We start from the raw sequence: 13180 nt of genomic DNA, 5'->3' as shown, positions 1-13180 counted from the left end.
CTGGTGCTGTTCCAATCACTGTCTGCTCGTCTCAGTGCTAATTAGCTACTGTTCATTATTTATCCTGGCCATTACCCGAGCCAGGATCATGTTCCAGTCTGAACAATGGATTTATCCTTTGCCAACTACCCCAAGAGTGAAAACAGCCTTTTGCTGTCAGTGCTCGTGTTCACAGACACCATTTGTACCAAGGTCTGAACAGAACTGGGGATTCTGTTTGATGTGGGAAGGTCCCTGGGGTCCTGCTGGAAAACCAAGGTTCCAGGGAGAGGATGTACCTGGTGCTGCGTTGCCCAGCCGAGCTGGGAAGCCTCTGTTCCTTCCAGCTCCTCCTGGGAAGGGTGAACTCTTCCCTGCTGGCCTGAGGCAGGAATCATCAACTTCCAAGCAGCGATTTCACGGAATCATTTTAGCTGGGAAAACACTCCCAGATCATGGATTTAATGCCAAGCCTGGAGTTAGGGCCCTGCTGGAGTACAGGCTGGGTCTCTCACAAAGTGAAGGGTTACAGTACGTGCCTTGTATCCACACAAAAGCTCCTCCTCCCTGTGCTGTGGGATGTGCAGGGTCTTTTCCAAGGCACAATAGCCTCGCAGCTCTGAGGTTGGATCACTAGTAGAGACAGCCCAGTTTTTTGAGCTAGGTCTGGCACAGAGTGATGGGAGCTGTGCCAGTGTCCCTGTGTTTAGTTTGCAGATCCCTGGAGAGCTGGATGGTGAGCTCTGGGTCCATGGGTGCCCTCAGACTGCACAAAGGCTGGGTGTGCTCATGAATTGTGGTGCCTTAGACAGGGTCAYACCCACTGGAGAAGCTGAGGCAGTGTGTGTAGAGAAGGATGGAGTGCTGGAGGCCAAGCCCAGTGCCCAGGAAAGGAGGCTCTTGGAAGTGGAGTACCTGGCACAGCATGGAGTGATGGAGCCTGGGGGAGCTCAGCTGGTCGAGTTCCCTCCTGGAAAAAGTGCTTTGCCACCCAGAAAATGGTTGTATGAAGAGATGATGGGAAGCAGTGATGATGARCTGTCCCTGTCAGGGTGACCCTGACAGGAGGTCAGTGCTGTGTTTTCTCAGGGTTCCAGCTGTGCAGTTCCCAGTGTTTCAGCCGTGCTGTTCCCGGTATTTGGTTGTGCATCCTGCCCGTGCGCTGTGTAGCCTTTTTCCTGCCTTTGCTCCAACGTGAGGTTGATTTCCTGTGCCACGGGGAGCACAGGGCTGGGTCCATCCTCGCCCTGTTTTCCTGCTGCCCTTTCAAGCCCGCCCAGTGCAGTGGTGTCTGTGCCAGATGCGATCCCAATGCTCCTCCATCCCCAGGGCCGGTCCCTGCCCTGAGCTCAGCTGCCTCGGCTCCGTCTCCATAGAGCGGCCGGGAGAGGAGGGGAAGGAGCAGAGTGATCGCTGCAGGGCTGCCCAAGCTCAGCCATGGCATCTGCACAGGTGAGTGCTTCCCACAGCCACGTCCCTGGTGTCCTGGCTGTGTTCCTGCATGTGCTGTGTCCTGCATGTCCCATGTCTGTGCGCTTTGGGATGTGCCAGGGCTGCCGTGCCCCGAGCGGGGCTCTGTGCTGGGGGGTGCAGACATCCCACGGTGGCACTGTGTGTGATGTGGAGCTGGGTCAGAGTGAGGGGGTTCGGCCCTGACATGGTTGAGGGAAGGAGCTGGGGCTGTCAGAGCTGCTGGGGGATCTGGAGCTCCCTACAAGAGATAAGGAGCTTTTTCCAGGGGATAAGGAGCTAATGGGTCCCAAAGCCCATTAAGGCTCCATGGGGCTCCCTGTTACCTGCAATAGGCACGTGCTCACTGGGCTTTTCACACACTCTAATGCCACACTGGGATTATGCCAAGGCCTTGCCCTACTCCCTCCTGTTAATTAATAACTGGAATTGAGATGAAGGGTGGGGAGATGCAGGGAGCATCATAGAGGATGCTCCCCTGGCCAATGACCCCAAGGACCCCAAGGCCCCTGCAGTTAAACCATCACCAAAGCCTCCGGCCCCACTATGGATTCTGCTGCCTGTGTGGCCTTCCTGGGTATCAGGGAACTGTAATCAGCTTCTCTGGGAGAAAAGCAGCTTTCTGGGCTGCCCTGGGCCATGAGCAGGGAGTGCCAGGGACTGCCAGGAGCCGTGTGTCCCCTTGAGAACCCTGCTGCTGGGTGACACCAACATTTTAAAAAGTTTTGGGAGTTTTTTGCTTTGCTTTTTTAAATTTGGAGAATGTTGCGTGACAAAAAACGTTTTACCCCAAAATTCTTCTTTCTCAAAATGTGGCTTGTTGCTGCATTTGTTACTGCTGGCCATTGTCACTGTCACTGCTGAGCTCATGGCTCTCGGCCTGGAGCATGACTCGAGTCCTGCTCCTCGGGAGCACCAAGCTGCAGTCTGGGATGAAACATGTCCCCATTCCCGCTTGCTCCTCCCTGGCTGTTTCCCTGGGTGTTGGCCCCACTGTGGCACAGGAGATGTCGGTCTGTGGATCTCTGGCGTGGTGTGGGCACACCTGAACCTGGGAAACCTTCCCGGGAGACAGCGCCGCCGAGCACCTGCCCTGGCTTCCAGCCCTGCGACAGCCCGCGAGCACAACCCGAGGAAAGAGGGAAGTGGCTTTTCCAGAGGCCATCGGGGCGTGTGCTGGGACAGCCTCCCTGCGGAGCTGCGGGCGCGCTATCAGCCGGACGCTCCCGCGGCCACAATCGCTGCTTTTGTTTCTGAATTGGGCGGGGAGTGGAAACGCGGCGTTCCCTTCCCGTATGAACAGGAGGGATTCGTTATCCAGGGGCCCAGCWCTCTGAATCGCACTAATGGAGCTCCCACCCCTCTCCATCTCTTCTGATCTCTATCGAGGTCTCCATGGAGACGGGATCAGCATCATCCCCACCAGCACCACAGTCGTGCTGGCGTTATCAGGATTAAGGGAGATGCCGGCGCTCCGAGCTGGTACCAGAACAGCTGTGCCCTCCCGGGACTGAGAGGGCGCTCCGTGCTTTAGGGAAGGGCTGCCCCTTCCCTTCCCAAGACCGGCGGGTCCTGGACAGCAGTAGGGCAGGTTCCTGGCGCTCTCGCTGCCCAGCACTGCTGCTCCAGTGCCCGCTGACATCCGAGGGCCAGCGGGACAGGAGAGCTGCACGACAGGGACTGGGCGGTGCTGATTTTCYCTGTTCACTCCCTAGGTTGCTCATCACATGAGTGATGCCGGGAGCGAGGAATGCAGGGCTGGCCGAGTTCCTCCTGTCGCTGGCAGCCACGACAGCCTGATCCTGCTGCCAGCCCAGGGCAGGGCAGGTATCACCACCACACCCAAACCTGTGCGGGGAGCCCTGACCCCGACACCTCCAAGCCAGCGTTTGAACCCGGCCGCAGATTGAGGTGATGCTCCGAGGAGGAGGAGGAGGGATAATTACTGGCCCGGCCATCCTTGCGTGCTTCTTGGTCCAGCGGCTCAGCAATTAGCTTGGGAGTGGTCGGGGAGGAGCTCCTCGTGATCCTTTGTCTCACGGAGTTTCACAGTAGAAGCTGTTCCCCGCGATTTGCTCTGAAATGTCTCTGCCCCAGCTGAACCTGTGCGGCAGCTGCTGCCTCACCTGCCCGCAGGTCTGGGCAAAGAAAACGCTGGGCCTCCATAAAGTCAACACCACAGTGGGTTCTGATTATATCTTGCAAACAGATGCAGTCACACATCCATGGTATTTTTTTTCACCCTGGGAGAATTAATGATACAGAAAAAATTATTTTGATTAACAACCAGTGCGTCACAAAGTGTTTGGTTTTTTTTTTTTTTAAAGAAGGGAAAAACAGTTATGCCAGAATAATCCCAAACTGGTGCCTGAGCAAGTCCTCTGAGGAGACAGGATCAGTACTCCAGGAGCAGGGAAAACCAAAGCAGGAGGTGAGGGGAGGTGAAGCAGGCTGGTGCTGGAAGGAAAAGGTGCAGTCAGATGGAGAGCTCATGTGACAGAGAGCTCTCAGTGGTTGGCTTGGGGACCCTGTCACCTCTGCTGGGCCACGCTCAGTTCTGCATCTCTGAGCCCTGGGCAGTGCCATAGGTGGCAGAGGTGTCAGGCCAGCTGGAGCTGGAGCAGGAGCACAGCAGTCTGCCCAGCACAGCCAGGTGTGACTGAAGTTTCGGTGGTTTGACCTGCAGAGTGTGGGCACCTTCTGGTGCCACCCCAGCACCTCTTGTGAGGCAGCCAGGAGCTGCCCTGACCAGGGCCCTGTAACCAGAGCTGGCAGGTGCCCCAAGCGGTGTCTGGTAGGTTCCCGTGACCTGAGTGGGAAATGGCTGGAACGATGGGAGCATTCACTGGCATGTTTCTACTTTTAACATGTTAAGGATCATGTCTGTAACCTGCCCTAATTTTAGGCACTGGTCTGTGGCACTGGATGCCTATAGGGAAGAATGAGTGCAGGTGTAAAATTAGCCAGATTATTTCTGGGCTGGCGGTTACCAGCGCTCCATCATGGAAATGTCCAGCTCTGTCATGTCTGTGCTGCTGCCTCCCAAACAGCCCTGCTCCCACCCCAGGATCCTCCTGCAATCACGACCTTGTGATGCAGGTGGATGTTTGGAGGGAAAGGACACCATTCCTGCATTTAGCATTTGATCCATGTTAGAAGCAGCTAAACACAGCAGCCTTTCATTCCCAGTGGTTTGGCTGGGAAGAGCTCGGGAAGCAGAGACTGAACAAGGATAAATGGTGCGTTTCTAGGCTTTGCCACAGCTGGAGAACAGATTATGTGAAATAACTAACATGAAAATGTTAATCAGCATTAGCTGTAGTCCAAATTCCATTAGTAGGAATGCTAAACACAGAGAAGGAAAAGGCTGGGATTAGGGTGTCTTGGCAACAGGCTCTCCTCCCTGATGTTTGGGTCTCAAGCTCTAGGATTTAAGCTGTTATTTAAAATACAAGTAATTTTCTTTCCCTTGTCGGTACAAACACCAGAATGTCCAAGCACAGAGCTGCTGTAAGCAGCACATGGAGTGGGCAGCAGCTTGGAACGCTGTGCTGAGTACACAGCAAAGCAGCAACTCATTTGTGTGAGCATAAACATCCCTGCYCATGGCTGCTCCCAGCATTGCACTGCCAGGGTCCGGTGTCACAGAGAGGTGGTGACCGAGTGGGGACAGGGTCAGGCTGGGCAGCTGAGGCAACTCTGAAAATAAATTTCTTGGGGTTTTGCTTTTTCATACCTGGACACGATCTCCTGAGCTTTTGGGTTTTATCACTTAATATTACCTCATGTTTAAATGTTCACTTACCTCGTGTTTAAATGTTCACTCCCTGTTTTCAGTGCTTTTTCCTGCTTACTTTATCCTGGTCCTTGTTTACCAAGTTTTCAGAGTTAATATTTCTGAAATAACTCAGGTTCCTCCTGTTTTTCCCCTAAYCTGGTACYCTGGGAGAGCTGGGGGTGTTCAGTCTGGAGAAGAGAAGGCTCCACGAAGATCTTGGAGTCTTTTCCAGTGCCTAAAGGGGCTCCAAGAGACCTGGAGAAAGACTTTGAACAAGGGCCTGGAAGGACAGGACAAGGGGGAATGACTTCCCACAGCTTTAAGGTCCCTTCCAACCCACACCAGTCTGGGATTCTGTGATGCTGTGTTCACATTCAAGCTGGAAATGCAGGAGGATGTGGAGCTGCAGAGTCTGACACAGGGGAGACCCCTCGGGCAGAGTTCACCCCAGTCCAGCAGAACTGGAATTGGTTTGGATTCAGCTGCGCTCTTCCCCCACTTGCACACTCCTGGATGGCTGCCGGGCCCTGCAGGGGATGGAGAGGGAGCGGGGCCATGCAATCACACATGCTGTGATCTCTGCTGTACAGCTGATTGTTCGAGAGGTTCTTGCAGCAGACACCACTCTGGAATGCATCCTAAGCTGGATGCAAGATGAAATTTGAGCGTGGAAGCTGCCCTGTATCAGGAGAGAGGTTATTTTATCGATGGAGTTTGCAGAGTGCTCATTGCACTTGAGAGACTGAGCAGACAAGTGTGTTTGAACAACAGAATCCAAGAGCGATGGACACTGACATTGCTTAGCAGGGCTGGAGTCTCACCAGCTAGAAGAAGCCCCGGATCAAAGAGCAGGAGATGCCCCCACAGCCAGGAAAGCGTTTCCAGGTGGGATGCTCCGGGGGCAGACACGCCATCCCAGTGGCGCTGGAGGGGCTGACGTTGGGACAGTGTCTGGTGTCTGCCCTGGACACTCACCACACCAAAAGGGCAGAGCAGAGCACTCCCAGAGAGGTTCCCAGGCTGTTTGGGTGCTCTGACCCACGGGTATTTTTYCCCCCTCTCTTGAAATAACAAGACTTTGAGAAAACCCATCCTTGAATAGCCGGCAGCACAGACCCGCAGGGAGCCGGCTCAGGTTTCCCAGCTGCTGAACCCATCCAGCAGGTATTTCGGGCAGCCTCGCGCCTTTGTCCAGCAAGCTGTGGGGTGCCAGTGGAATTAGGACACAGTGTGCCTGCCCCTTCTTCCAGGACTGCTGAGGCCTCTGCTCTGCAGAGAGATCAGCTCCCGGATTTGTGCACAGATTGCTGCCTAGCAGGAGCTGGAGTTCCTTTCCAGAAATGAATCCCATTCACAGGAAATTCAGGCCCCATTTGCCATCGGCCAGCATCCAAGAGAGAGCAGTAACAGCAGACACAGGATTTATTTTGCAGGAGTACCATGAACTCAGGGCTGCAGTAACTGGTGTGAGTGACAGTCTTGTGCCAGCCTCAGGTCACCCTGTTCTCCTAGGCTACCTGGAGGTTGTTCAAGTCCCAGCCTCTCCTCTTCCTCCTCTGCTGCAACTCCATTCTGTGAGCTGGACTGGTTTGGCTGCTGCAGGTTCAGCTGCTCCCTCAGAGCAGGCAGGAGTTCAAACCCTGCTGGTTTCCCACTGCTCAGAGCAGATGGAGAACAGGGAAGGCATGGCTGAGATAATGGAGCTAATTTACAAGGCTCAGGAAGCTGTGTGGAGTTTCTCTGGCTTCAGGAGATGCTGCTGGTTGGGATTACTGGGGGAGACGCTGAGGTTGCTATTATTACACTGCAAATCCTGCATGCCTGAATGTTTGCTAACCTGGGACCCTGCTTGCTTTGCTCCTCATCAACCTAAAAATGAATCCAGGATCTTGCTGGTGCTGACAGGAGTTCCCAAGAAGAGACAGAGGGGAGGGAGCTACTGAAGGTCAAGGGGCTCCAGTTTCACTGTTGATCCATTAGAGCTTAAACGAGGCTCCGAGCTGTTGATGGTCCAACCCCAGACATCACACACATASAAGGATAAGAAGCTTAGGAAGGCCTTTGCCTTTGCTACTGACTCTAAAGCTTTGGAAAGTGCACCATGGTTGCCTGGGAGCTCTGGTTTCCAGTGCAGCCAGCCAGCCCATCCATGAGGATGMAGGAAGATGTGCTGATGACAGCAGCTATTTGAGATGTTTTCCTCTGAGCTGGGCTGGCTCCCCACAGACAGAGCATTGTCTCTCTGAAGACCTGTCTGCAGCTCTGCCAGTGCTCTGATGGATATGCACACTCTGCTCCCACAGAGATCTGCTTTTCTCTCTCTTGCTGCAAATGAAACAGTTAAACCAGAGCATGATCACTCCCCGGCCAGACTGCTCTGTGCAGGAAGGCATTTGCTCTGGTTCAATTCCTTTTGATCTTTACATTCCTTTGGCTCCTTATCACTTCTCCTTATCCCTCCTGTTTGTCTGTCCTGCCATTTACCATAGTCATGGTAAGGCTTTATCTCTGGGATCAGATCAGTGCAGGGGAGATCAGGGTTTCTCCTGCCGTTGCTCTGTCCCTTGGTGCAGCCTTCAGGAACCATGATCCCCTTTGCTCCTGTGTTTCAGGAGTTGCATTATCCCATTAAAACTCCCACCTACTCCTGCTGAGGTTCAAACTCTCCCACTTTGAGATGTGGGGAACCCAAACCTATTGGCAACAATGTCCTGATGGGAATGTGAGAAGTTTTTGGCATGTCCCTTGCACCCACTTCTGTTTCTAATTCTACTTCCTACCCTCGGGTAGGACTACATCACATGTGACACAGTTCTGTCTGTGTGAGACATGCTGCCTTTGGTTCACTYGGGAATTCAGCTGCCTTGCACTTGCTGGAATGTGCTGCTTAATTAACATCATTTATCACACAGATGCTGTGACCACAGTGAACAYAGGTTTGCTGGCTGTCTCTCTATGCCTCAGCACAATGATTCCACTTCTCTGAGAGTGTATTTGCTTTCTCTCAGCAGCTGAGGTGCTCAGCAAGGCTTGGAGCCCCAAGATAAGATGTCTTCACTATATATCTTCCCCAGTAGCATTTCAAAACTCTCTCCTGGCATCTGGAASAAGAGTTTACTGCAGGCAAGAAAAYTAAATTCACCACTTCCCTGAAAGCAYGTATGAGTGGGGAAAAACTGAAGTGCTGTTTTCAGCCTTCATCCGCAACCTGAACTTTACCCTCTCTTGTTGCCAAAACAAATTCCCTTCCTTTGGGGTGTTTTCTTCTTTYGGGGTGTGTTTTAATCTGTAATGAATCCACAGGACAGCCTGTTCTGTTGGCTGCCTTGGCAGCAGGCAGCAGCCCTGGTTTCTACACCCACTTCTGACCTGACGTACAGCTTTGGAAAGCCGTATCCCACCTGTTCCCATTCCCAGTGCTGCCCTGTTGGCTGAGCACAGCRGTTCTCAGGAGCTCCTGCCAGGCACGCTCTGGCGCTGGGTCTGGGCAYGGCTCCGCGGGCAGGGTGAGCGTTCCCTGTGTCTGTCGGGCACTGCTCTGGAGTAGCCGCGAGGAGCAAGGGAGAGCAGCCAAGTTGGCACTGGTTGCTCATCACACTCGGCTCCCGAGAGGTTGGCACGGGCTTTGTTTTTCCCGAGCTCGGCCTCAGGCCAGGCGGTCTCGGAGCTCAGTGTGCAAACACTGCTGAGCGCAGGTTGCCGTCTAAACATGTTTCCCTTCCTGCTCCTGTTCCTGGAGCCCAGAGCAAAATGGGGGTGAAAGGAGTAAGAAGAAAGGAGGTTGTAGTGATGTGGGGTTGGGCTCTTCTCCCAAGGAACAACCCACTGGACAAGAGCAAACAGCCTCAAGTTGTGCCAAGGGAGGTTTAGGTTGGATATTAAGAAAAATTTCTTCACTGAAAGGGTTATCAAGCGTTAGAAGGGGCTGCCCAGGGAAATGGTGGGGTCACCATCCCTGGAAATGTTAAAAAAACCACGTGGATTTGAAACTCGAGGACAAGGTTTAGTGCTGAACATGGTGGTTATGATGGGTTGACAGTGGGACTTGATGATCTGAGAGCTCTTTTCCAGTCTTARCAATTCTGTAATGCCATGATTTTTAGAGCTTGGGCACCAGATTGCTTCAGCTATGTGTTGTTAACCTTCCCACTGCGTGTCTGTACATCCTGGGCCATGTCCCCTCCCCATCCAGCAGTGCAGGTTTGTGCACACCTGCCTGGCGCCCCTGGGGATGGGGAGGAGCTGCCCTAGGGAAGGTGGGAGTCAGCTAGGCTCCAGGGGCTGCTGGGACAGCAGTGACCACGAGTGTGCTCTGTGTGGCCATCGGTGCTCCTGGACATGCCTGGTGTGACCCTGAGACCTGGGTCTGAGGGACACCAGATGGACCCATGTGCCCTGCCAGGAACACTGCACCCAGCAGGGTGTCAGACACCCCATGGAAATAAGACCCCATGGGGTCTATCTTGCAGTGGAGACTGGGCTCAAGAGCAAAGAGAGATAAAATTATATCCTCCTCTGCATGTGTGCCTAGCATGGGGATTAATTTATCCAGATGATTAAGCCAGCAAGTGATGCAGGAGGTTGCTGGGTAATTTAATGACCCAGGTGGAAATAGAAAGCCAAGAGCATRTTTCCCTTTCAGTCCTGCTGGGGTTTGATTTTTATGTCCTGTTACAAATGGATTGATAAATGAACCCCCTGGAGAACTGGAATATATATAYTCACACTGATCTGCTTCTCTGTTGTATGAAACTGCTGAGAATCAGAGTTTATTGAGACTTTTTTTAGGGACAGATGTTGCCATGGTTTGTCCAGGTGCAAGAAGGTGTCACTGAGCACAGGGGAAGGTCTCAGAGTCATGGAAATGGGCCTCACCCACTCAGAGTTGGTACCACCTCATTTTGTGGAGTGTGTGACTACCTGGCTCTGTGCTGTTGTGACTCTGATTCAAAAGCTTTCTGAGCTCTGAATGGGGTAAGAGAATGGCACAAATGCTCTTCCAATGGAGCAGAAAGGCAGGCTCTGGCACTGTAACTCTGGAAATCCCACCGTGCTGCAGCAATTCCTTCCTCCTGCCTTGCTGTACAGTTTGGCTCCAATTAGTTGGTCTYGACTGCTACATGTGCAGGCCAACACTGCTTCTATTTCAGGGGGACTTGCCAGGGATTAATTAGATCCCAGGCTTGCAGAGGACCAGCCAGCACATTTCGTGTGCCATTAACTCGGCACTTATCRGGCAAACATTGTCGGGATAAATCTYCCCTTTGTTGTGCTGCTGTAAGCGAAGGTTGTCACAAAAATGAGCCRTTTGAGCAGACACAGGGTGATGGTTTGGGAGCTGCATAAGCTGCGTGCTGAGCTCAGCTGCCAGCCCTGGTCACTGGGACGGCACTAAGTGTGTGTCAGTGCAGGCAGCCGTGCCCGCAGCTCCCAGTGGCCCTGGGACACAGCTTCCCTGCTCACAGAACTGCTGAGGCACAACATCCACCAARCCCTGAGTCAGTGCACAGAGATGTGCAATGTCAGCCACCACTCCAAGAAAACCTGTGCTTTGAGGGGTAAAATCACAGACAGAGAAATCACGGAGCTGGGGACAGCGGAGAACAAATCTCCAGCAAGAACTCCAGATTTCTCTCTGGAAAGCTTCAAGTGACCTTATCTCACCAGCCTCAGGTTGTGCTCTAATCATGGTGCCCACGCACTGGGAACACAAACCACAGCAGGCTGGCTTGTCCCAGCTCGTCTCATTTCCAAGAGAGCTGGGAGAGTGTCTGGCCAGACAATGAGGGACASGAGCCAAGAACCAGGAATGGAGTGATGGCGAGAGCAGAACAAAAACAGGGACCAGGAACAAAAACAGGGCTTGGAACAACCTGGTCTGTAGAAGGTGTCCCTGCCCTTGGCAGGGGCTGGGCCTGGATGGGCTTTAAGGTCCCTTGGAATGTCAAAGCATTCCAGGATTTTATAATTCCATTATATATCATCTAGCTAACAGGCAGAGAGGGGATGGGACGTGCAAAGGGGTGATGTAGTGGGAAATATGCGCCAAGAATCTTAACAGCAGCAGCCTGGATTAATTTGAAGAGCGAAGTGAGAAGTCTGGAGAAAGAGTCTGTAGAAGTGTCCAGAATGAGGGAATAGTTCTGGCAAYGTGGTCAGGGAAGGGCCACAGGTGAAATCCAGACTGTCCTGCAACAGCCTGGCTTGGCCTGGGGACTGGGAGGTGAGGTTGGTTAGCTGGGCTCCCAGGGATGCCACTCACACCGACAAGTCAGGCTCCAGTAATTCAACATGAAACATCTTGTTCTGGTGCTGACACATCGGGCTGGGAGATGGTGTTCAGATAGGGAACTTCCTGCTTTGACAGCAGGGAAAAATGGGAAGGCTCTGCTCCAGTTACTCTGGCTGAAGGCTCTACCCTGCACAGAGCTGGCTAGTGAGAGCTGTGGTGTGCCTGGGACACACTTCTCCTGGGATTGACTCCAGCGGGACAGAGCTGGATCACCAGGCAGATGCCATCATCTCAGTGCAGCGTCTGGTGAGCTCTCAGCAGAGCACAGGACCTGCTGGCGGGGGCAAATGTGTGGATGTGTGTGATTATCTGGGGACAGGGAACGGTGCCGGAATTGGCCGAGCWCTTGGAACTGCTCCGTGCAGATTCTCGGCACTGACTCGAGAGCAAGGAGTTATTTTTAAGATTCTGCTTTCCCTCGCACTGGAATGACTCAGAAGGAGCTTCCTTTAAACAGCACAGATTTGGTGGGAAAAGGGGAAAGCTACTGCTGTTAGCTTCATTCTGAGAATCCAACAATATTTTTGCAAAGATGAAAGTTTTGGTAATAAAAGCTCATTTTTAATGAACCAACTATATACTGTGACAACTTGGTCAAGTTCTGATGGTTCTGATCCAAACAACTCAAACAAGCTCATCAGCCCCAGGTTCTGCTGGTGCTGGGGCTGAATGTTTTCCTTGGATTCCTGAGAGGACACGAATGYTGCTGCCTCGTGTTTGTGCACATCCCTGGGCAGACACCCCTTTGACTTGCAGCGCTTTGGGTGCGCTTGAGGAATTCCAATCCTGTACCTYCAGAGCTAATGGAAATAGGAAGGAAAGACCAAAGGAAACCACTTGGTTGCCACAGGTAGAAAACAACCAGGGAATCCTGATCTTCCCAGTTTCCAGCTGCTGCTGTTGCTTTGCTCTGTGCCAGGCAGGGTCAGATTGCCTGTGCCAGTGGTGACAGGGTGGCACAGTGGTGTGGAGCAGGGGTCCCAAGGGACTGATGGCCTGGAGAGCCGGTGTGGGGCTGCCCAGCTCAGGGAGAAGTGTCCAGAGCTGTCACCTCTGCTCTGGGAGTTGCTGGAGTTTTGTTGGTGCCCTGGAAGTGCAGAGGCTTCCATGGGGGCATGAAAGGAGAGATGCTGCCTGAAACATGKCTCTTTAGGGAGAAAAACACCACAAACTTTACATGGCATTTGGGGCATGAACAGTGTGACTCCAGAGAGCCCAAATCTGGGATCAGTCTGTGGCAGATGCAGGGTCACAGTGCCCAGGGGAAGGTTTCCATCTCGGAGCTTGCTGGACTCCCCAGCCACCCTGCTGTGCACAAAATGAGTTCATATTTAAAAGCACCATTTTCTTTCCTTCTAAACAGSCCACCTATAGAGTAATCCAAGTGTTTGAACAGGTTTTGGCCAGATTGATTAAAACTCAGTGACATTTACCTCCAGCTCTGCTTATATTAGAGATCCATTGATCAAACAGCTACATTCAAACTCTAATAAGCAAGGTCATAAACACAACCCATGGGCTGTAATTAAGTAAGTCTCAAATAAGTTTTAAAACCTTCTGTCATCACTGGAGTGCCATGAGACTGCGAGGAAAATGGGGCGAGGACCCTAAAACTTGGGATGAGCAGAGCTTAACTCAAACTCAGGACAGTCCTCATGCCA

This window comes from Malurus melanocephalus, unplaced genomic scaffold (genome assembly GCF_030028575.1).
Source record: "Malurus melanocephalus ecotype Western Australia unplaced genomic scaffold, MMel_1.1 scaffold_505, whole genome shotgun sequence".
Taxonomy (NCBI): Eukaryota; Metazoa; Chordata; class Aves; order Passeriformes; family Maluridae; genus Malurus; species Malurus melanocephalus.
The sequence above is the reverse complement of the archived record's forward strand: the minus strand, read 5'-3'. Positions refer to the sequence as shown.